Source organism: Barbus barbus, assembly GCF_936440315.1.
Source record: "Barbus barbus genome assembly, chromosome: 30".
NCBI lineage: Eukaryota > Metazoa > Chordata > Actinopteri > Cypriniformes > Cyprinidae > Barbus > Barbus barbus.
Genome location: NC_136758.1, coordinates 7,627,963 through 7,653,337, shown reverse-complemented (window position 1 = coordinate 7,653,337; position 25,375 = coordinate 7,627,963). Strand labels below are relative to the sequence as shown.

The window sequence follows — 25,375 nt, the reverse complement described above, 5'->3', positions numbered from 1 at the left end:
GCAACTCTAAATGGACTCCTTTCTTCTCCTATTTGCATTGCTTTGTCTAAAAGGTATTAAACTTTAATTTGAAATACGAACTGACAGTGATCTTCATGGTTTAGAATAAATGTACTATAGATTTCCAATGAAAAACATATCTTGCTTATTACTATATCTTTGTATTTCCAGCTGTTTTTAGTGACGGTGTTCTGATCACTCAATGGCCGAAGTACATATCCAGTCTTCCAGACTCCTCAGTTGAAATGCACTGTTACAACAATATAGATTATGACTACAAATACTGGTACAGACAAATAAAAGGAGAGCTAGTGCTTGTTGGGAGCTACATTGTTATCGTTCCCTCGAATGAGAAAGGTTTTGAGAATGGCTTTGAAGTGTCCGGTACAGACAAGAAGAAATGGACTCTGAAAGTGGATGTTGTAGAGGGGACTGATGCTGTGTATCTGTGTGCTACACATTGAATAAATGTTAATAAATCGTACAACAAAATCCCTTTGGATGGCAAGGCAACCTGCAATCACACCTGCCTCAATCTTTACAGACAAGTCAGCAGAACCTGACAACTAACACGTACAATTACATTAATCATGTTACGCTCCTCCCTTCCACCAAAAAAACTTTCACACAAAGTCTCGTTGATGTGATACAGTCAGTAGGGGGAGATGTGACTGACTATTTTAATGTACAGGTATTCCTCTCTCTCTGTCTATACTAAAGTCTTGCACTCTCTCTCACTTGTCAGATTATTTTTGCTGTGTGCATGACCAGAGTATTTTTAACGCTGTTGTAGAAGGATGTTTAGAGCTGCATATGGACTGTGCATTTATTTCTTATTATATAAAGGTAATATGTCCTTTGGCAGCTGATTGATCAAAGTTTATAACTATGTATCAATTCTGTTATTGTTTTTTGCTTTCAAAGAGAATATATCTTTTGATCTTGATTTTTTTTTCACAGGGCTAGTGCAATGTGTTACAGTTCAACAGAACCCGACATCCATATTAGCCAACGAGAATAAAACTGTGGTGATAAAGTGTAGTCATGATGACAATAACATGGATTACATGCAATGGTATCAGCAGAAGGATACAGCCATGGTCTTGATTGTGTTAAGTTATGGTGCTACAGCTAACCCCAGCTATGAGGATAAATTTAAAGGCCAGTTTGAATTGCAAAGAACAAATACACTGAACGGAGTTCTGAAAATCTCTGATCTCAAACTATCAGACTCTGCTGTTTATTACTGTGCTGTCAGTATGCACAGTGCTGTAGTCTTTATTGCCTGCCTGACTAAAAACCAAACCACCAGACAAACAGGAAATGCAATACACACAAAAGAGGAATCTAACTTCTCTGAATTTTTTTTTTTTTTTTGCAGGGATTCATTTCTACAAAAAACAAAGGTTTTAGTTCTTTCTATCAGTTTTTAATAGAAAACACAATCAGATATAAGCTTTGCTCCAAAACTAGTAAAGACCTAACTAGACAACCTTTTAAGGCATCATGTGTGCTGGCCAACTTTTACAGTAATATATCCTTCACAGATAACGCAATACTAGGATGCATTGCAACAATATCTGTGAAACATCCAAGATGGTGGATGTAGTCGAGAGAAATATTGGCAATAAATACTTACATTTCTTGCAACAAAAACAGCTCCAGTCAAATCAACAGCAAAATATTCAGTTGTGTTGTGCATCTCCATGCAACACATAGTAATGGGGTTCTGAATGAATTAATTGGTTGAGCGAATGATTATATATAATAAGCCAGGCAAATTTCCAAATAGCTCGAGTGCCAGTGATCGCTCTGCATTTTCATTTATGGAAAACATCAGAACTGACTTTTTGAAAGAAAACAAAACAAAACAACAACAACAAAAAAACTACTTTTTTTTTTATTGACATAAAGCAATATCACTACTCAGATTTCCACTGTAATAAATACTACAAATTTGGGGATATTTTTTGTAGTCCTTCAGGGAAATGTCCCACACCCGTGACATAGATTGTGAGTTCAGCCAAGTGGTCAAAGACATTTTCACAAAAGGCTGACATTTAAATTGACATGTAATACAGATCTCTTCAGTTGTGTTGAGTTTAAAAATTCATGTTTTGTGAAGTTACATATTCTGGCTGGCTCCCAAAAATGGTGAAATTCACCAAAAGGCGATGACTTTGTGCTTCTTAATAATTTGTACTCACAATAATAGTGAATAAAAAAAATAATATATATATATATATATTATATATACAATATATACTATATTGCTAAAAGTATTGGGTCACCCCTTTCTAATGAACATGTCATTGGTGTTTGGTGATGAGGTTTTGGCTCAAGGTCTGTATTTAAAGTCACACTAGAGGTGTTCAGCTGGGATCAGGACTTGGCTTTCTGCAGACCAGTCAAGTTCTTCCGCACTGACTGAATCAATCATGTATTTTTGAACCATGCCTTACACACAGAGGCAGTGTCATGTTAGAATAGAAAAGGGTTCTGTCCAAACTGTTGCTATAAAATTAGAAGCACACAATTCCCTAGAATGTCATTATATGCTTAAACATTAAGATTTGTACTCATAGAAATGACTAAAGTAGTCAAACATGTTCATTAGAAGGGGGTGACCCAATACTTTTGGCAATATAGTGTATATATTTGACATGCTTTCCCATTTACCTGTATATACGTTTTCCCTGCTATAGTATACAGTAGAACCCTATTCCAAACCCGGAAATTTGAAAAGGGTCCATATTTATGTGTTATGCTATTTTTATTCTCATTACAGTATTAGCTTTGCAAAATGCTATTGTTAAACTCAGGGACGGATTATGGGTTGTGTGGGCCCCTGGGCAAAACATTCGCGAGGGCCCCCCCCCCTTAAAAAAAACAAAAAACGCCAGCATTGTCTGGGATGGCTAGTTGTTACGTCATCATGCCACTTGTGGGTCCAAACTAGTGCGGCGTACGCGTACCGTGTTGTAAAAGCAGAATGATGTTGACAAAACTATCTTTTGCCGCTTTTTACCTCGGAAAAAGTGAAAAGAAGGTGGCTTAAGTTGATACAGTAAGTTGGATCTCAAATTATAATCAGTACAGCCTAATGCCATTACCTCACGTTAATGTTAGCACCAGGTTACCCATCTCTGTTTATAGAGACAGGTAGCAACGTAGCACAACCAGATCGTACCATAACAAACATTATTTGTTTGAATTATCCAGAATGTGCTAGTTCGAAATAGAAATGGAAATGTCTATAAAAGTGAACCAAAATGCCATGTACGGTACCTGTTATAATCTGCAATTGTTGCTTTGCAGCTTTCCCAAAGACGACAATTACATCCTCGTAGCTAGGGGGCAGTCATATCATGCGCAGGGCCAGGAACAAATAAATTCAAGGACACCAACAGAATGATCATCCCATTTCTATTCAGCAGCCTGGTTATTACCATGGGAAAAGATAGGTCTCTCCCCATGATTTACGCATTGCAAGTTCTCCAATGTGAAAAAAACTGTTATTAACACCAACTTTCTCAAATTAATTCAAATATTTATTATTTGGAGTGTCATTATTGATGTCACGTACATTCACATCAGAAGAGACCAGAGCGATGAAAGTCATTATTTCTCTATGGAGAGTCGGCGAATTGGCCGAACAAAGCAAATTCACTGGCAGCGAAGCGAATTGGGCGACCAGAGCGAAAAAGAGAAGTTAAAAGTCAGTTAACCTTATGTAATGAGTTATGACGCGGTTCGGTGAAAACCAATTCTAATATATAGATTTACCAACGCCCCACGGTAACAGGCTAAATCAAACATTCCAATGAGCGAACAAAGTGAATAAAGCAAATTCAACAACGAAGCTTCTTCAACGGCCTTGGCGACGTGTTCGCTTTGGTCTCTCCTGGTGTGAACGTACAGTGAGAGCCATGTTGGGGCACGGTTAGTGATCACACTACATGTGTACCGTGTCCAGCTGAACCATGCCAGAATCCACCTGTGTACCATATCCCCGTACAGAACGGAGTGATCAGGGGTGTAGTGGTAAAATAAGAGGTGGGTGAACTACGAATTCTGTGATCACATTTTGTGCATAAACTATACTATGATGTGCATTTAGATCAATTGAGAAGTGGGTAAACTCTAATTCTGAAATTTCAGAGGTGGGTAAACCGTGTTTACTTGCGTTTAGCCTCCACTACAGCCCTGGGAGTGATTACACTGGTCAAACTCTTACACTGCTACACTGGTCTGGGGCCCACTCAGCGGGCAGGTTAACCGCCTCCATCCCACCATGCTACCGCTCCTTAGTCAGAGGGTCTTCTGTAAGGCTGTTAACACGCCCCCCTCCCCCCAGAAGCCAGGGGCCCCATGGTAGGGGCCCTTGTAATCAGATGGCCCTCTAAAGGTACACTACACCCTCCTCCCTAGGGCGTCCTAGTAGGGGCCTCATAATCAGAGGGCCCTCTAAAAGCCCCCAAAGCCCCCATCCTTCCTAGGACCCCCTGGTAGCCAGAAGCTAGGACTATAATAGGAGGGCCTAAGAGGGCCTTCTAAAAGTAGGCTCCCATGCACCCATTTCCCTTTAAAGTTCCTATAGCAGGGCCGGGGGCCCCCTGAAAGCACCGACCCCCCCACCAGCACCACCACCACAACCACCACAATTCAAGGGCCCTTGGCAGCCAAACGCCCTCCCTATAGGGTCAGGGGCCCTTGTAGGCAGAGGATCAAAGAATGTAGGCCCTCTAAAATAGACAAACGAAAATACATTGTTGATAAGCGTTGCACATTGTTTTGGGCTAGGGGCCCCACGGGCCCCCTGCACCCCTAGGGCCCCTGGGCAGCGGCCCCACTGGCCCGGTTCGTAATCCGTCCCTGGTTAAACTCCACTAGTATCCGTTGAATCGTGCACTTTTTTTGGAGAAAGCTACAAGTTGCTGTCTATTTGAAATCAGTCAAGTCAGCTGCTGACATAGGCAAGAGCTTTCGGAACAGAACAAAAGTTTCATTTTTTCCACCAATGGCAAGCAACAATGGGGTGTGGCTTCATAATACAGTATATGAACTACTAGTTTTTTTTTTTTTCTTTTGTAATTAATTGAACATCAGAGAACTGTTCACAAAAAACAAATGGACTCCTTTCTTCTCCTATTCACATTGCTTTGTCTAAAAGGTATTAAACTTTAACTTGGAATAATAAATGACAGTGATGCTTGTGGTTTTGAGTAAATGTCGATTTATAATAAAAAATATTTCCTGTTTTTGTTAATATATCTTTGTATTTCCAGCTGTTTTTAGTGATAGTATTCTGATCACTCAATGGCCGAAGTACATATCCAGTCTTCCAGGCTCCTCGGTTGAAATGCACTGTTACCAGAACGATACAGACTATGGCTACAAATACTGGTATAGACAAATGAAAGGAGAGCTAGTGCTTGTTGGGAGTTACCAATTGTTACTTCTTCCTCTAATGAGACAGGTTTTGAAACCGGTTTTACAGTGTCAAGTACAGAGACTAAGAAATGGACCCTGAAAGTGGATGTTAAGGAGGGGATTGATGCTGTGTATCTGTGTGCTGCTAGATTACACAGTGAATAAATAACAAAAAAATATGCAACAAAAACTGCAATAACAACCTCCAATCACACCTGCCTCAACCACAAATAAATAAACCCATGTCTGTACAAACAAGTCAGCAGAAACTGACAACTTGCATACAAATGCATTGATCATGTTACACTCCTCCCTTCCGCCAAAAAAAAATAATAAAAATCTTCACATAAAGCTTGCTAATGTGATACAGTCAGTAGGGGGAGATACAACTGTTTATTTTAATGTACAAGTTTTCCTCTCTCTCTGTCTACACTAAAATCTCGTACACTCTCTATTGTCACATTATTTTCACTGTGTGCATAACAAGAGTATTTTTAACACTGTTGTAGAAGAATGTTTAGAGCTGCATATGGACTGTGCGTATATTTCTTATTATATATAGGTAAGATGTTCTTTGATAGCAACATGATCAAATTATTATAATTTATAATTTTTGTTATTTTTCTTTGCTTTGAAAGAGAATATCTCTTAAACTTTTTTTTTTTTCCACAGGAATGGTGAAATGTGTGAATGTTCAACAGAACCTAACACCCATTTTAGCCAACACAAGTAAAATGGCAGAGATAAAGTGTAGTTATGATGACAGTAGCAAGCCTTACATGTTATGGTATCAGCAAAAGGATACAGCCATGGCCTTGATCTTGTTAAGTTATGGTGCTACAGGTGATGACCCCAGCTATGAGGATGGATTTAATGACCGGTTTAAATTGGAAAGGAAAGTTAACACTGAATGGAGTTCTGAAAATCTCTGATCTCAAACTAGCGGACTCTGCTGTTTATTACTGTGATGTCAGTATGCACAGTGCTGTAGTCTTTATTACCTGCCTGACTAAAAACCAAGCCACCAGACAAAGCCACCCTGCGGAGCTGGATGAACCAGAGGGGACATTGCCCTGTCTCCTGAGTAGCGAAAAGGTCCACTTGAGCCTGGCCAAACACTCTCCAGATCTGCTTCACCACCTCGGTGTGAAGCATCCATTTCCCGGACAAAAGCCCCTGTCTTGAGAGGGTGTCTGCTCCCACATTGAGATGCCCAGGGATGTAAACTGCTCTTAATGAGAGCAGTTTGCCCTGAGCCCACACAAGGATCTGGTGCGCCAGCCTGTACAGGGGGCGCGACCGCAGACCTCCTTGGTGGTTGATATAAGAGACCACTGATGTGTTGTCGGTGCGAACTAACACATGGTGACCTCTTAGGTTTGGGAGAAAGTATTTCAGAGCCTGAAACACGGCCAGCATCTCAAGCCTATTGATGTGCCAAGCGAGATGATGACCTCTCCACAGACCGTGGGCAGGGTGGCCACTCATGTCCGCTCCCCAACCGGCGAGGGATGCGTCCGTCGCTAGCGTTACGCAACGACACGGAGCTCCCATCACCGGGCCCTGGGACAAGAACCAAGGTTGTCTCCACATGTCTAAGGCACGTAGGCACCACCGCGTGACCTTGATCATGCGAAGCGGGTTTCCCCTCGGGGAGAACTCCTTGGTCTTGAGCCACCACTGTAGGGGTCTCATGTACAGCAGGCCAATAGGTATCACGTTGGACGCAGCTGCCATCAGACCCAGCAGGCTCTGAAACTGCTTGACAGTGAGTGACTGGCCTTCTTTCACCCTCTTGACTTTCGTGAGGATTGACTCGATCCGAGCAGGAGACATACGTGCATCATGGTCGAATCCCACACCATCCCCAGATAAGTGGTTCTCTGTAATGGAGAAAGCACACTTCTCTTGGGGTTCAGTCTTAACCCCAAGCCCCCGAAAGCAAAACTTAGGAACTTCCTGTGAGAGGGAAGGATGGAGACGTGGAAGTATGTGTCTTTTAGATCGATCGCGAGAAACCAGTCCTCGGACCTGATTTGAGACACGACCTGCTTGAGAGTAAGCATCTTGAACTTCAGTCTGCTGACTGAGCGGTTCAACTGCCACAGATCTAAAATGGGACGCAACCCTCCATCCTTCTTTGGAACTATGAAGTACCGGCTGTAGAACCCGGACTCTCTTTCGTGTGGAGGAACCACCTTGATGGCCTCCTTCCTTAAGAGAGTATCTACCTCTTGTTCCATTACCAGAGCCTGCTCGGGGCCCACTAACGTGGAACTCACCCCGTTGAATTGAGGCGGACGAGAATCGAACTGGATTTACAGTGCGCAGGACCCATCGAGACACATTTGGCAGTAGTTTCCACGCTGCGAAACAGTCTACTAAGGGAACCAGTCTCTCGAGACTGGCCTCTGGTGTAATCAGAGCGTCTAGTATACACACCCCCGAAGTATATACGCACCCCCGAAGGGGTGGCGAGCATCTCAGCTCCGCTATGGTTCCGGGCAGAAGAAACTGAGATGTGTGCTCGCTGGAGACCGCTGCGTCTGGAACACCATATGTGGTGTACGCTGAGGTGATCGTCGCTCTACCCCAGTGGAGGCAACCCTCATAAGCCCTGGTCCACCACCATCAGGGCTTCTTGGCCAAAGACCTCTTCGCCTGAAGCATAGTCCGCAGATCCTGCTTAGGCTGGGAGGTCTTCGACCGTGCACCCTTCTTACCACCCCGCTTGCGCGGAGGCGCACGGGCGGCAAGGCTCTCTTTCTGCGCCTCCCTATGTGAGGAGCCAGCACGCAGCGCGCGTGAGCTAGATAGCGGTGAGGGAGAAACAGCTGGTAAGCCGCCGCCTGCCTCCCGGCCTCCTGCTGCCTGTCGACAACGGAGTCAACATAATACTTTAATATCCGACAGGGTCAACCAAAGATGCCTCTCCACTGCCACCAGGGCTGCCATAGACCGCCCAATGGCACGGGCGGTCTCCTTGGTGGCGCAGAGAGACAAATCAGCAGTTTTGCGGAGTTCACAAATGTCCTCCGCACAAAATCCCTCGCCCTCATCTAACTCCTTGAGCAGGTCAGCCTGGTATGCCTGCAGCACCGCCATGGCGTGCAGACATGAGCCAGCCTGACCTGCTGCCGCGTACCCCTTGCCCACCAGAACTGACGATGTGCGCAGCGGCTTGGTGGGCAGGGTCGGAGCCTTCAGAGACGACGCCGTGTCAGGAGACAGATAGCTCGCAAGCGTCTGTTCCACACGCGGCATCGCTCTGTAACCGCGCTCACTCGTCCCCATCACATTACCGTAGTAATCAGACGAGGGGACGAAGAGGCGGGCCGAGAAAGGTTTTCCCCACGACCTCGACACCTCAGTGTGGAGGTCGGGGAAAAAAGGCAGGCTCCGATGTTGAGGTGAAGTCTGCGGTTCGACCGGACACTCGGCCGGCCAGTCGAGACTCAACTTGGCTGCAGCACGAGTGATAACCTCCACAAGCTCCTCATATTGGGGTGACAGGGGGGGTGCAACATGCTCGACGTTTCCCATGTCAACCTCCTTGGAGGAAGACACGAGAAACGCCGAGGCCGCTGCCCGAGGGGAAGTATCCGCCAGACGGGCTTCCGATCTCAGGGAGCGGTCATGGGATCTGACAGGTGAGGATGGAGATAGAGACTCGCTCGTCTCCGATCCCGCCATCAGATCCCGCTGCGAACCCCACGAGCGCCACCTCCGCTCCGCCACAGCGGAAGCAGGGCCAGCGCCGCGGGGAACGCCAATGAAAGAGCCCTCCCCGGAGAAGAGGGCCTTTCGGGAGCGAAGCACACGCAGAGGAAGGCCCTCGCAGTGCGGGCAATCAGCCCCCTCGAGAGCCGCCTCCGCGTGTCCTGCTCCCAAACAATTGCAGGGAGGAACACACAGCTTGTATTGCTCTTATCTCCCATGCTTCGCCTTAAACTGGCTCTTCTTAGACATCGTTAACAGACAGACAACAGTAAATAAGACTGACAGAGACACAGAGCGCTAGCTGAATGACAGAAAGCTGACGCCGGTTTCACCGCACGTGCGTTTATACCAGCTGGTCATTACGTCACCTTGCCCGTGACGTCCCTCCCATCCATTGGACAGATTTCCTTAGTATTCAGAGCCGGTTACGCTGAAGGCGTTCCCCAAAGCGTCTCTGGACGCAGCTCGAGTTCCTGAAGAGGAACTGTTTAACTAGATAAATTTTAAGATATCATTTGTTGTTCCAAAGGCAGTTTCAAAAATTAGGCAGCTGCCTAATAAGACACCTAATTTTGGCCAAATCATAAGATTGCATGTGCCCTTCAATGATATTGCAATCCAAAACCGTATTACAACAAGCTCAGAAACATCCAAGATGGCAGAATTGAGAAAAATATTGACAATAAATGCTTACATTTAAAACAACACCAAAACATGTTGATAAAAACAGTTAAGCAATATCATAAAAATTAGAGTTCTCCTGCTGCCTTGTGCCGCAGGTAATCACAATAATATTGATTTTCTGTAAAATAACAAATTGTGAATGCAATATTGCTGTTATATAACAGTTCAATGAACATGAAGTTAATACGAGTAACATTAGACAGTTTTTGCTCTTCCAATGAAAAATGCTACAAGTCACATTAAAGCTACAGCAAAATGTGCCATAGCGACCAACAGTAGTGCCAATCCTGAATGAAACAATCAGTTGAGTGAATGATTCAGTGATTCACTTACAGAGGTAAAGTAACACACTACTCTTACTATTTTTGTTATGGAAAAAAAGAGAAATAGAAATAATAGTATGCTGCTACTGGTTTAAATTAAGCCTTGTTTCTGAATGAATCAGCATACAAATATGTTGAATGAACTGCACAAATAGGTTTAATAAATGATTCCATGACACACTCATAAATACAGCCACTTGACTCTATATCAATGTAACTTCTCTCTTCTTTATTTAAGCTAGAAAGTTGTAGAATTGTAATATTTGTTAGTTTTGTGTTCTAAATACCATAAATCTTAATATTTGTGTGTACTATGTATCATTTATTCTCATTACAGTAGTAGAGCATTTGAAATCAGTCACTTAAAAGATTCTTGATAAGATATTCACTCAGAAGGGAGCTGCCTATATAGGCAAGAGGTTTTGCAACAGACGAATACTGTGACCTCTTTTTCCACCAATGATTAAGCAACATAGGGGTGTGGCTTATGGAAATAACAACTAGTTTGTGTAGTTTGTCTTTGTGTAATCAATTGAACGTAAGAAAATACTTCACAAAAAGCAAGTCCAAATGGACTCCTTTGTTCTCCTATTCACATTGCTTTATCTAAAAGGTATTATTTTAACTTTGGATAACTGGCAGTGATTCCATTTTCTACATGTTTGACCAAATGTGGATTTCTAATAGACCTCATAATCTGTTTTTGTTTTTGAATTTTCAGCAGATTTCTGTGACGGTGTTCTGGTCACTCAATGGCCGAAGTACACATCCAGTCTTCCAGACTCCTCAGTTGAAATGCACTGTTACCAGAACGATACAGACTATGACTACAAATACTGGTACAGACAAATAAAAGGTGAAGGACCAGTGCTTATTGGGAGCTACAATTTTAACTCTCCCTCTTATGAGAAGGGTTTTGAGACTGGTTTCACAATGTCAGGTACAGAGAAAAAGAAATGGACCCTGACGGTTGATGTTAAGGAGGGGGTTGATGCTGTGTATCTGTGTGCTGCTAGTTTTACACAGTGAATGAACGACAATAAATTATACAACAAAAACTCTTTGGATGACAACCTGCAATCACACCTGCCTCAACCACAAATAAATGAACCACAAGTCAGTAGAACAAGAGAATGTGCACATGCAAATTTCATTATTGATGTTTTGCTCCTCCCTTCTACAAAAAACAAAACAAAAACCCACACACTTTACATCAACATCTCATTGATATGATACAGTCAGTAGGGGGAGATGTGACTATGTACAGGTTTTCCTCTCTCTGTCTTTGTTAAAGTCTGATACCTGCTTTCTCTCGTCACATTATTTTTTGCTGTGTGGATGAGCAGAGTTTTCATCTTAGAATGATGTTTAGAGCTGTATATGAACTGTGCATATTTTTCTTCTTTTACATAGGTAAAAATTCATAATCTTTAAATCATTATTTAATGGATGTTCTTCCAATTGAAGTGGAATATTTCTTAAAGCCTGACTATTTTCACAGGGAAGGCAAAATGTGTGAATGTTCAGCAGGGAGTGACATCCTTATTTGCAAACCAAAATGATGAAACAGAGATGAAATGCTCGCATGATGACAATACCATGTTAAATATGCTATGGTATCAGCAAAAGGATACAGCCATGGTTCTAATCGGTTACACTTATGGTATGGGTGAGCCCAGTTATGAGGATGGATTTAAAGGCCGGTTTGAATTGAAAAAAGAAAGCACACTGAATGGAGCTCTGGAAATCTCTGGTCTCAGTCTGTCAGACTCTGCTGTTTATTACTGTGCTGTCAGTATGCACAGTGCCACAGACTAAAATTACTGCTTAACTAAAACCCAAGCACACAGGAAACCAAAACAGTGGTATATGGCTTTCATATCTCTCCTGTGATTATCTAATATTCCTTCAAATATTGCATGGTTTTTAACAATGTTTTGACAAAAACTATTTACAAAATAGCAAAAATATTTGAATATTGATCTATGAGATACAAAATGTTAGCAAACAACAGCACATATTAGAATCTTAAATGTCTGCACCTTAAGAAAAGCTGCAAATGCATAATCTTTCTGTACCCACCCACAGACAAAGCAAGCAAACTACAGATTCAGTTGTCAAAATCAAAATTTTAGAGTATAGTTCAAATGCATCATTTAATATAGTAGATATTATATATTTTTTTACATTATTTCCTTAGATTTTATTATATTATTTGAAAGCAAAGCAATTTAGAAAAGCAAATTTAAAGTTTAGAATAGAAACATAACTTTGTTGTATAGATCATAAATAGTATGACAAATAAAAGTAAAATCAAAAATAATCTTTGTTCCCCCTCAGTGCACCGTGCTTGATAAGCGTTTTCTTTAGTCTTAAGCAAAATGTTACTTAATGTACTTTCTGCATCTTAGCTGTTTACAACGTAATTTTACCATAAACAAAATCTAATTTAGCTATAAAATCAAAGTATAACTTTCACTTAGGATAACATTTTATAATATATAAGTAAAGACACATGACCTTATATGTTTATTATGATGTCTTTTTATAATATACATATAATATATATAATATAACATACATATAATACATATAACATAACACCAGCATGCTCCAGATTATTTAATTTAGTGCATCCGTGTAAAGATCATTTCACATTTTTCAGTGTTCAAGTATGGCAGACCAGGGAAAAAAATTAAATAAAAATAAATATATATATATATATATATATATATATATATATATATATATATATATATATATATATATGATAATAAAGAAAAGTGAAGTAAAGAAATATATGAAGTAAAGAAGAGTTGTTGTAGGGCCAACAGGGGGAGATGTAACTCTTAAACACTGGCAATGACAGTTGCAATATATATATATATAGTCTTCTCTCTCTCTAATGCCTCTTAACATTTCTTTCATTCTTTATCACACAGTGCATCAGAGATGTGTGAGCTTACGTTTGGCCTGGGTATTTTCCTCATCGTGTTTTTAAGTATGATAATAAAGTAATATGAATATTAATACATTTTGAAAGTTACTTTTTAGAATGTTTTCTAACTTTACTAATATTTTTTTCCACAGGGACTGCAAATTGTGTAAAATTTGAACAGACTCCACTCTTGATTGCCAACCGAAGTAGCAAGGCACAGATCAACTGCAAACATGACGACAGTAACTTAGTTGTCATGTTATGGTATCGACAACAGAGCATGTCTCTAGATCTAATCGGCTATGGTTACACTGGATCTTCACCAAACAATGAGCCTGGATTTACAACAAATCGGTTCACACAAACTAGACAGGACACAACGACGGGATCTCTAACCATCTCAGACCTCGATCTGTCAGACACGGCTATTTATTACTGTGCTGCCAGTACACAGTGCTGCAATTTCAGTTTTTATTGACAGAAAAACCCTCTGCCCTATCTAAGATATGTTTCTCTATGTTACTGTAAAATATTGAGTGGTTAACCACTATCAGGTGTGTTACAAACCATGACTAACTGCCAGTATTAAATTCATTTCTGATGCTGAGAATATAAGACAATATAGCGCATATAGAATATTAACTATTAATATTAATTATGACACACTGAAATTATAACCAAAAAGATTGGGGAATTCACTAAGAATGAATTATGCCTGTCCGATTTATTGTAGAAATCAGGAACAAATGCAAACATGCCTTTAAAATATATACACAATTTGCAAGGTGCAATGATCAATATCTTCAATAAAAGTTTGAAAGGTACAGTTGTTTGTGTGTTATTAGTTAGATGAAGATCATACCATATTTAATGAATAATCAGCGTAGAAATACAGATAGTTTTAAAGGATTATATTAATGTATACATAATAATTGTTCATACACCAAAGCAGTGTAGATACTACAAACTTTTCTGTGTTTCTGGCATTGATGCCTGAATCCTGTGGATGCAAATATTCCACATATAATACATCTAGGAGCATATATCCTAAAATGACATAACTACATATCCTAATATCTTTTGAATCCTCTGGTGCAGACAGACAGTGTCTATAGCATGAGAATGCCAGCTTTGTATTTACAAAAATCAATAAATTTGAGCTGAAAACTCAGCTGGGTTATTTGTAGTATGTAATTACAGTATACTGCAATGTTGCACAAATATCCACAACATGCTTTATAACACCAGATCTATGCCATTTTTCAGATATGCCATCTAATTTTTATATATAGATGAAATGTAAAATGCATGAAATGCTGCACACAGAAACCTATATTTCTATATTTATATTTTTTTATTTTGCCTTTAAAATCCTATTCAAAATAATGTGTATTATTTTCATTTGTGCAGTACTTGTGATATTCATTTGTGATGATGTAATAAACTTTTTTTTCACATATTTGTTTGAACATCTCCAAAGCAAAGCTCCTCCTCTTACAGACAGCTTGTTAGCTTACTTTTTGCTACTTTTTGCACTTGATCAGGTTCAATCTGGGAGATGAGGAACTATCGAATCTCAATCCTTCTACTGAAATGGCTCCTTATAGTTTGTCAAAGTGAGTCTCATATTCGCAGTATGGACATTTACACAGTATGGACTACTGAAATGATCACATTTAAAATCCCTTTTATTTATTGAAGGCAAATAACATGCTGAACACATGCTAGTCAATTATACATAACTTTATTGCTTATAATAAGTGCTGTCTCAGTGTTATTTGTTTGTTGATGGTTTTATTTCTGTAGGTCAGACATCAGCTCACATCGTGATTCAGTCAACACGATTCATATCAGCACTACCAGGAGATACAGTGACCTTCGACTGTAGCATGGCGGCAGGAGTTAGCATGTCTAGCTATACCATGTATTGGTACAGGCACGACCATTATGGACAACCTATACAGTTTATTATAAAAGAGTATGACAAACCAACACAGAACTATGAAGCCAATCTGAACACAAAAGACATGTTCAGCCTGACTGTATCCAACCTCACTGCACAGGACAGTAGTACATATTACTGCGCTGCAAGCCACAGTGAAGCCAGAACTGTGCACGCTCTAACAATAAGCTTGTGATATAATTAACACCTGGGGTTAGAGAAACTCTAAGGATATCCTGGTTGAGAAGCATTGTGACTCTAGTGGTGTAAGACATGGACAATTCTATAATCAACTGCAGTGTTGGGATAGCTACTAGCTACTAAATAAAAGTAGCAATGCTAATAACCCTTTCACTGACTTTTTTCACCCCAAATTCTCAGTGAGATGACAGTAACAAGCTACTGTATATTTGAGATACAGTACCTGTCTCCAGTGACAATTTTTCCATTATTCTAAATTCAGGTCAGGTCAGTGCAGAGCTCAAGTCTACATGGGATCAAGCCCCTACTAAGGACGGTGAGCCAAAAAATAGTTTACCTTTGTTTCTGTTAAGACTGGATAAACAGTGAACTTGTGAAAGCCATTTTAGTGAGTCGGATCAGTTGGATGGTTCATGTAAATAAATATTTTCAAAGTAGAAGTCCTTTATTTTTGAAGACAAATATTTAGTTGGTTAGAAAATCATTATAGGTAGCTAGAAATGAAGTGGTTTGTCAGCAGTGGAGAGATGTGTTGTTGGGGCGTGTTCTTGTTTTTTTCACAGGAAGTTGACATTATCTGTCATACTGCAGAACTAGGAAGTCAGTCACATCATTACTGAATACACCTCATTCATTTATGGGACAATATGGAGCTCAGCTGCTTCATATTCACTTTACTGCTGACTGTCTGTAAGGCTTTTGAATTTTGATTGTTTTTTTCTTCTTCACATTTTTATATATTAATTTACATTCCCTTGTGAAAAAAACACACGCTTTAGCATACTTTTAAAAAGTAAACAGTACTGTCAGGAATACTCTTTTAAAAGATATACTTGTGAAGTGAATATAATAGACATGCACTTAAATGCATGCTATTTGCAAATAAATTAAAATGTTTTATAGTTTAAATTGAACTTAAATGCATAAATCTTTAAATGTGATTTCATACACTTTTCATGCCTTTATTGTCTCTGCTAAACTAAAATATGCTTTAATGTAATCTCTATTGAAACTTGCATGTTATCTATTTAAAAATATTTGTAATTACACATTGTTATGATTAAGTTAGTACCTTTACAACATATTAACTTTAAATATAACACTGAATAACACAGTCCAGTTGAAATGAATGATTTAGTATGTTATTACTAATAATGGCATTAGTAATGACAAGGTACACTTTAAAAGTGTACTTAAATTAGATAAGAATCGTAGTCATGAAACTGTATTCACTTTAAATAGACTTAAGTGGTCTTATTCCATTAATAATATATTATCTGCAAGTACATTTTTTGAATATATCTTTAAGTTTTGACATACACTGCCAATGCACATTCAATACTATAGAGCACACTTTTGTTCACAAGGGTTACCAACAATTACAACAGTTATCTTTATCTTTATCAACTATCCTGTTTTCCAGATAAATCCAATGGAGAAATCCGCCAAGAGTCGGAAATCTTTGCCAGCATGAGTTCAAATGTGACACTGACATGTCAACATGATAATTCTGACCATTACAGATTGTTCTGGTACAAGCAAGCAAAGGGGACTGTGGGTTTGTCTTTATTGGTATTTTCTGCTGGCCAAAATCTGGCAGATATTGAAGAACCATTTAAAACTCATGATTCTAAGTATGCAGCAACCCGTCCTGAAATAAAGATGTCCACGCTGCAGATTAACAAGCTAACGACTGAAGACTCAGCTCTCTATTATTGTGCCACGAGCACACAGTATTATATTACAGCTGCACTGCTAAACAACAACCACAAAGTTAACTCTGCGCCGTGCTTTCATCTCTCATTTATGATGTCATTTCCTGTTCCTTTTGATCATAGACACACTAAATAGGGCAGTCAAAATTAATCTAGAAGGGGTGAGAGACAGTAAGGAGTGGATTCTCCTCTTTAATGTCATGGAACTGCTGTGTTTGGGGTTTATTTTGCTGCTAGTTATTAGTAAGTCTATCCAGACTGTTTTGAAATTCAAACATTTCTTTATAAATCAGTATTGTTGTGAAAATTGCTATAACGAAGTGTTGTCTACCCAACAGAGTCATTAGGAGGAATAACCATCATTCAGAATGATCAAGTTAGTAAAACTCAACTGATTATTCAACGGGATAAACACGTTACTTTAAAATGTAACCATGATGATGCCACCTATTATTATATGTACTGGTACAGACAGAGAGGTCAAGGTGAACTGTCCCTTGTTGCTATTTCTATTACAAAAGATAACGAAGAAACAGTTGCCCCATTCACAAAAACAAAATACATAATGAAACGTCCTGACATTAAAGAATCTTCACTGGAGATCAAGAATCTAACAGAGGAGGACTCGGGTATTTATTTCTGTGCCTCAAGTATTGCACAGTACCTTAACTTAGCCAAGCACCTGAACAATAACCTCAACCTGAGCCACGATGATCAGAGAGAAAATACATGATAATCAAGCTGGTTGTGGGATATACTATCTTTGATCTCCTTTTCACATGCAAAAATTCATATGCACACCTTATACATATCAGAGTTTGAGGAATGGTGATATAATATACATCTAATAATAAATATGAATTACCATACTATTATTTATAGGCTCTATGCATGTGTATTAATATATAAAATGTGTATTATATATTTTTTTATATAAAATGTGTCATATTTTAAAGCTCCAAACTGAGTGCTGAATGTCTATTGCAATGTTTATGAAATAAACTAAATTTGGTTATATGGAGCCTTTTCACAGAGTGTGATTGCATGTTTTCACAGTTAACATATATCTACCTTAATTTATGTTTATTTTTTATATTTGTTGACACAGATATACTTATCTAGAGTATTGCTCCCTAATCACCAGCACCTTCACTATCTGCACCTTGTCAAAGAACTGAACAAAAACCAATTCACACATTCACTGTCTGATCTTGATTATGTAAACTTCCATGATGGATATTACAGAATATTACATGATCATAGACCAGCGGTGAGACCTCAATCCAATAAAAGCATGGATGGGAGAAAAGGATCAGATGTTATGAAAACCACACCAAATCACTATATTAGAATGATTTCTGAAGGACCAGGTGATACTGTATTGTAGACTGTAGTAATGACTGCTGAAACTTCAGCCTTGCCATTTTTAAATACATTAATTAGTCCTGGGAGACAATATATACGCTATGTGAACCTTCTCTCCTGACTGCTGTAATTCATCTATCTTTTTTTTCTCTTTTGTAAAGTCTTTCTGTGTAATGTTTCAGTAAACAGGAAGTAACTGACCAACACATGATTGGTGTTTAGTAATGAAAATACAAACCCGATTCCAAAAAAGTTGGGACACTGTACAAATTGTGAATAAAAACAGAATGCAATGATGTGGAAGTTTCAAATTTCAATATTTTATTCAGAATACAACATAGATGACATATCAAATGTTTAAACTGAGAAAATGTATAATTTTAAGGGAAAAATAAGTTTATTTTAAATTTCATGGCATCAACACATCTCAAAAAAGTTGGGACAAGGCCATGTTTACCACTGTGTGGCATCCCCTCTTCTTTTTATAACAGTCTGCAAACGTCTGGGGACTGAGGAGACAAGTTGCTCAAGTTTAGGAATAGGAATGTTGTCCCATTCTTGTCTAATACAGGCTTCTAGTTGCTCAACTGTCTTAGGTCTTCTTTGTCGCATCTTCCTCTTTATGATGCGCCAAATGTTTTCTATGGGTGAAATATCTGGACTGCAGGCTGGCCATTTCAGTACCCGGATCCTCCTTCTACGCAGCCATGATGTTGTAATTGATGCAGTATGTGGTCTGGCATTGTCATGTTGGAAAATGCAAGGTCTTCCCTGAAAGAGACAACGTCTGGATGGGAGCATATGTTGTTCTAGAACTTGGATATACCTTTCAGCATTGATGGTGCCTTTCCAGATGTGTAAGCTGCCCATGCCACACGCATTCATGCAACCCCATACCATCAGAGATGCAGGCTTCTGAACTGAGCGCTGATAACAACTTGGGTTGTCCTTGTCCTCTTTAGTCCGGATGACATGGCGTCCCAATTTTCCAAAAAGAACTTCAAATTTTGATTCGTCTGACCACAGAACAGTTTTCCACTTTGCCACAGTCCATTTTAAATAACCCTTGGCCCAGAGAAAACGCCTGCGCTTCTGGATCATGTTTAGATATGGCTTCTTTTTTGTCCTATAGAGTTTTAGTCGGCAACGGCGAATGGCACGATGGATTGTGTTCACCGACAATGTTTTCTGGAAGTATTCCTGAGCCCATGTTGTGATTTCCATTACAGTAGCATTCCTGTATGTGATGCAGTGCCGTCTAAGTGCCCGAAGATCACGGGCATCCAGTATGGTTTTCCGGCCTTGACCCTTACGCACAGAGATTGTTCCAGATTCTCTGAATCTTTGGATGGTATTATGCACTGTAGATGATGATAACTTCAAACTCTTTGCAATTTTTATCTGAGAAACTCCTTTCTGATATTGCTCCACTATTTTTCGCCGCAGCATTGGGGGAATTGGTGATCCTCTTGCCATCTTGACATCTGAGAGACACTGCCATTCTGAGAGGCTCTTTTTATACCCAATCATGTTGCCAATTGACCTAATAAGTTGCAAATTGGTCCTCCAGTTGTTCCTTATATGTACATTTAACTTTTCCGGCCTCTTATTGCTACCTGTCCCAGCTTTTTTGGAATGTGTATCTCTCATCAAATCCAAAATGAGCCAATATTTGGCATGACATTTCAAAATGTCTCACTTTCAACATTTGATATGTTATCTTTATTCTATTGTGAATATTGTGAAACTTAAATATAAGTTTATGAGATTTGTAAATTATTGCATTCCTTTTTTATTCGTCATTTGTACAGTGTCCCAACTTTTTTGGAATCGGGTTTGTACTTTTTTGAATTAATTGATGTGTGTGAGTGAATTATTCAGTTAATTACTCAAAAAGATAGTCACTTGACGCCATCTACTTGTGCAATAATGTAACCTGCAATAAGAGAAACTGAAAAATCCCTGTTTATAATATGCACAAACTGACAATTTGTTTGGAACAAGCAAACAAAATACAAACAGTGAAAAATCCCAGTGGGCTAAATATCAGCACTCTTGGAACATTGCTGAGATTCAAAGTGACTTATGTATAATCACATTTATAATTATGAATTCAGATTTACAATTCATATTTTCAGATTTCTAACCTATTTTCATGTTCATATGCATTCTCTGGCAACTCTTGCAATTTAATTATCATTTATTAGACATTTCTTGCTTTAATCTGGAGTGCTCTTCTTGCAGTATTGCACCATTAGTTTGCGTTAAAGAGCAGTACAATTATGATTAAATATAATTTGATCATCCATGGATTAAAGATCATATGCTGACCTCTGCAGGATGATATGAGCAACTTTAGTACTGTTTTTATACTCTATTTACAGCAGCAGATGGCATGATGTTGCATTCAATTCCTCACATATTCCGTTACGTCACCATTGTAGTCTGATTATGTAATCCTGAGCAATAAAGTGCTTAAAATGTTACTTTTGCTTTTGTTTTTGTTACTTTTTGCTTTGTTTTTGATTAGTTTAGCATGCCTTATTGCCACATTGGATCCATTAATCATTATTTTATTATATTATCATATTACACAACACTGTTACTTAACACTAAGAGAAAAAGTCACTAATCAAAATGTTCAGGTTTTGAATTCTTTTGACTTGAAAGGATGCTGTAGTAATGTTTAGAACGATTGAGATGTTTTATAATCACTCAATTACATAATTAAAACTGTGCTCTGGCTAAAAATAATTAAGAGTTATTAGAATCTCTCTATGGTACAATATTGCAGTTGTTGTATTTACAGTATCTTAAAGAGAGGGAATATGGTGCAGTGCTTCAAAAACGGGAAAATTATATGCATTTCAGTACATTTCTTTTAGATCGTTTGTTGAGTCTAAGTTAAATATAAGTTATTAATTACTAATAAATTTGTGTTATGTAGTTTTACATGATTTTGGGAAAATTTGTAAATATTGCTATGTCATTACAAAATAATTGCACTCAATTTCTTTAGCCGAAACGTTTATAGATAGGGCATCAGGTGTTTTATTGCAGTTATTCATTTACTCATTTAGAATTGTTTATGGAAAAACACTGGAAAAGACAACAAAATAAGCTCAGCACTGGTTTTGTGAGGATGGGTTTGACTTTTTTAAGAATCTTGAATAATGAATCAGCACAATAGATTAATTAGTTTAATTTAAAATTTAAAATTTTTATGGCTTTTTCATGGCTGTTTCATGGAAAGCATAATCCAATCATTCAGAATTATTTTGCAAATACCTTTTTTTTTTTTTTTTTTTGGAAGATTTTTTTTGTGAATTTCTGTCACAGTATCAGTCCTCTTTCTATACTCTAATGATTGTTTGATGGGGATGTGGGAGGGGTCGGCAAACTGTCATAGAGACATTTTTAGGTGGAGGCACCTGCACCTGCCCAAATTCTCAGTAATCACAGAAATAGCAACATAGACTGTATACAGATAGACATAAAAAACAACATGTGCAAGAGAATGATGAAAAATATAGATAAAATGGGGGTTGGGGGGAGAGTGGGGGGGAAAGAGTGAAGGAGAATTTTTTGTTTTTGTATAATGTTTTAGCACCGTGGGGACAGGGGGCCACGGTGATACAATCCCATAGAGCCGCTGTACAAAAACCTCCCTCCATATACAGTCAATTAGACAGAGACAATGAATACAAACTTTGCTCATGGATTTCAACATTAAACATAATGGATATCTTGGAGAGAAGGATTCCTAATATTTTAAGCAATTCTCACATTTTTATATATTTAAACACATTTTATCAGCAGTAATTACATGTGTGGATAATTGAGGTTGGGCCTGACAAGAAAATGTAATAATTTGCCTTGAAGCAAATCAGTGCATATTTTGGATTGTCATGGTTTTACATTGAACAGCCTCCTGGGAGACAACTATTATGGAATTAACAGACTTATATATAATCATGGAAAAAAAGAATTCTAATGCAAATTTTGGAGTACTCTGAAACAACGTGCCTCTGGTTTGCAAGCATACTTCGGAAATGGAACGAAACTGACAGTTTTAGGTAAGTTTACTTTAATTTAGGTGTATTTTCTTTAAGTTTATAGTTTTCTTTAAAGCCTATGTCTTTGAAACTCTATTTTGACTAAACTATGACAGTAAGGAAGGGGGGGCCTCCAAATCAGACCCAAATGTTTCAAATAATTTGTACCATAGCTTGTGTCGTAAATTTGCACATACCATCTCACTGTGACAATGCTTATCAAGCACACTTTGGAAATGGAACAAAATTAACAGTTCTAGGTAAGAAACACTTTTAACTATACTAATATGTAGACCTACATGGGAATATCAGACAATTAACAAAATATTCGTTGAGCTCAAGTGGCTGATGGTTGTCCATTAAGGATAAACTATGCTGAAATATTATGAAAAAAATCAGTGCAATTTCAGTATTGGATTTGAGACCCTTTTTGACATGACAGTTGTATGCTGTGCTAATTATGAAGCCTATTTCGGTAACGGCACCAAATTAACAGTTCTTGGTAAGTACTACTTCTGCTTCAGTTGGAAACCTTTCTGAATTTACTGTGCAACTGTTTTAGAAGTTGATCATTTCAAGCAACATGATTGAAAACATAACATGTGTCATTTGAGACAACAGAGAATGCAAATGTATCAAAGAACTTAAAAAAGACCTATGTGTAGATTTAGTTAAATGTAAGGGTTGTGAAGTTCAAGTAATTTTACCAGTGAGCCTGCATGCTGTGCTTTGGAAACACCCAGGCTATCTTTGGTGAGGGGACAAGATTGATTGTTCTAGGTAAGAAGATATTTTTTTTGTAAACGTAAAAGACTAATTAAATGCAAGGAATGTGTTTGCTGCATACAGTTACCAATGGGAATTACATAATATAGAGGAGTAAGTTTGTGATACTGTCTTGATACTCTGTGCTCAAACACGCCAGCATATTTTGGAAACGGAACCAAACTTACTGTTTTAGGTAAGAAAAACAATGATTCTGATAGTAAATCTTGTATACATGTTAAGTGGAATGATGCAAAAGCATCAAAAAGCAGTTAGTATAAATTCTTTAGTTTTTTACAGTCGTTTGACATCTGTGTAATCAGTTCAGTCCTGCACACTTTGGCAGTGGGACTAAACTTACAGTGACAGGTGAGACTTTTTTTGATAGAATTTACTGGATAAATATAACTAGGTGCTGAAGTTTGTAGTCTTTGATCAATGCCTAGACCTGCCAGATATCCTAGACATTTTATTAGTGCGTGTGTGTGCTGTGTCAAACACTGCTCCGGCTCATTTTGGTGAAGGAACGAAATTGACTGTACATTTCATATTGTTTAAATGACAGTGCTTAATCAAAAATGAGGCTTCTAATCAAAATTGCTAATTACATTTATTGTATGCCGATACTGGTCAAATCTACTATATAACAGAATTAATGCATTCTGATGGGTTTTTCTGACTCAAAACTGTTTATTTATTTTTAAAAGTAATTTTTATTTTGTGGAATTAGTGAAGGCATGTGAATGGTTTTAAGAGCAGAGGAAGTTTTATCTGTAGCGTACAATCAGTGTGAATAACTACGACCCTGCATACTTTGGTAATGGCACCAAACTCACAGTACTAGGTAAGACACCTTTTGAGTTTTTTTGCATAGTCTTCTGCATCATAGCAAGAAAACTAAGAAAAATGTCTAAATTCCGTGATATCTTTTGACATTGGGATTTAGGAAATATTCTAATCATTAGTAAAAGAAGTAGGCAACAATGATGTATAAAAGTATAAGTATGAAAATCATCTTTCTCAGCATAGATAAAATGCCTAAGCATTTCTGAAACCTCAATGTTTAGACAAACTGCGAGACTTAAGTCTATAAAGTCGGAGTAATTTTATTAGTGCACATGTATGCTGTGACTCTGGTGGAGGTGGTCAAGCTTTCTTCGGCAATGGAACAAAGTTAACAGTTCTCGGTAAGACATAAAACAAAAGTTTTATTACTAAGCTTACCTTAACAAAAATGTTAGAAAATACTATTATTTTGTAATATATTCCTAGTAGTTCAACAAAGAAAGGATATGTTCTGATTCTTCTGGACACTTCTTAGTGTTAGACAGCATGGTTAGGCATTTGATTGCCAATTGCTATAGTGTTGTGTTCCAAGTGAATAAAAAGAAAAACAGGTAAATATGTAGGAAAGATCTTGAGGAGGTTTCATCTGTAGCATAGAATCAGTGTGATCAGTACGACCCAGCATACTTTGGCAATGGCACTAAACTTACAGTTCTAGGTGAGTAACCTCAGTATATTGATGTTTAGACCTAAGGAAATGTTATTTGTGAAGTACACTATTTAGAGTTTTCAAAATAATGTTCTATGTGCATGGCTTTCAAGACTTTAGCATTTGCTGTCTTGAGTAAATTTGTTAGTACACGTGTGCACTGTGACTCTGGTGCTTCTCAGGCTTACTTTGGCAATGGAACAAAGTTAACTGTACTAGGTAAGAAAAATCTAATTTTTGAAAATAATGTCAGATATTAGTAGGAAAGTCTACATGATCTTGACTATAGCTGAGGTTTTAACTGTAGCTTAGTATCAGTGTGAACACTGGCAGTGTTGCATACTTTGGCAATGGCACTAAACTTACAGTTCTAGGTGAGTAATTTGAGTATTTTGTGTTATATGTTAATCAGAATATTGCAAAAATGTGATGTTCAGTTATTTATCGATTTTAGTATGCAACCTTCTAAATTATGCTGCTTGTGCTTTATATTTATGAAATGACGTAAATGAGCACACTAGGAATAAGTAATCTAAGTAAATTAGGTCAATAAAATCAAGCAGCATTCATGGAGCATTTAAGTTGGAAAAAATGCCTTGGATTTGGCATCCTGAGTGAATTTGTTAGTGCCCATGTATGCTGTGCTCTGGTACTTATCCAGCTTATTTCGGCAATGGAACAAAGCTCACTGTTCTAGGTAAGAATATTAAAAAATGTTCATGCTATTTAATTGATCGCC

The 25,375-nt window shown here is 38.3% G+C and overlaps 1 gene segment (V, D, J or C); it reads left to right on the top strand.

Moving 5' to 3' along the window:
- The window catches only part of LOC306850162 (M1-specific T cell receptor beta chain-like), a 94,946-nt gene that overhangs the window by 62,782 nt on the left and 6,789 nt on the right, over nucleotides 1-25,375 (top strand). Inside the window, exon 3 of the C gene segment in view lies at nucleotides 22,819-22,878.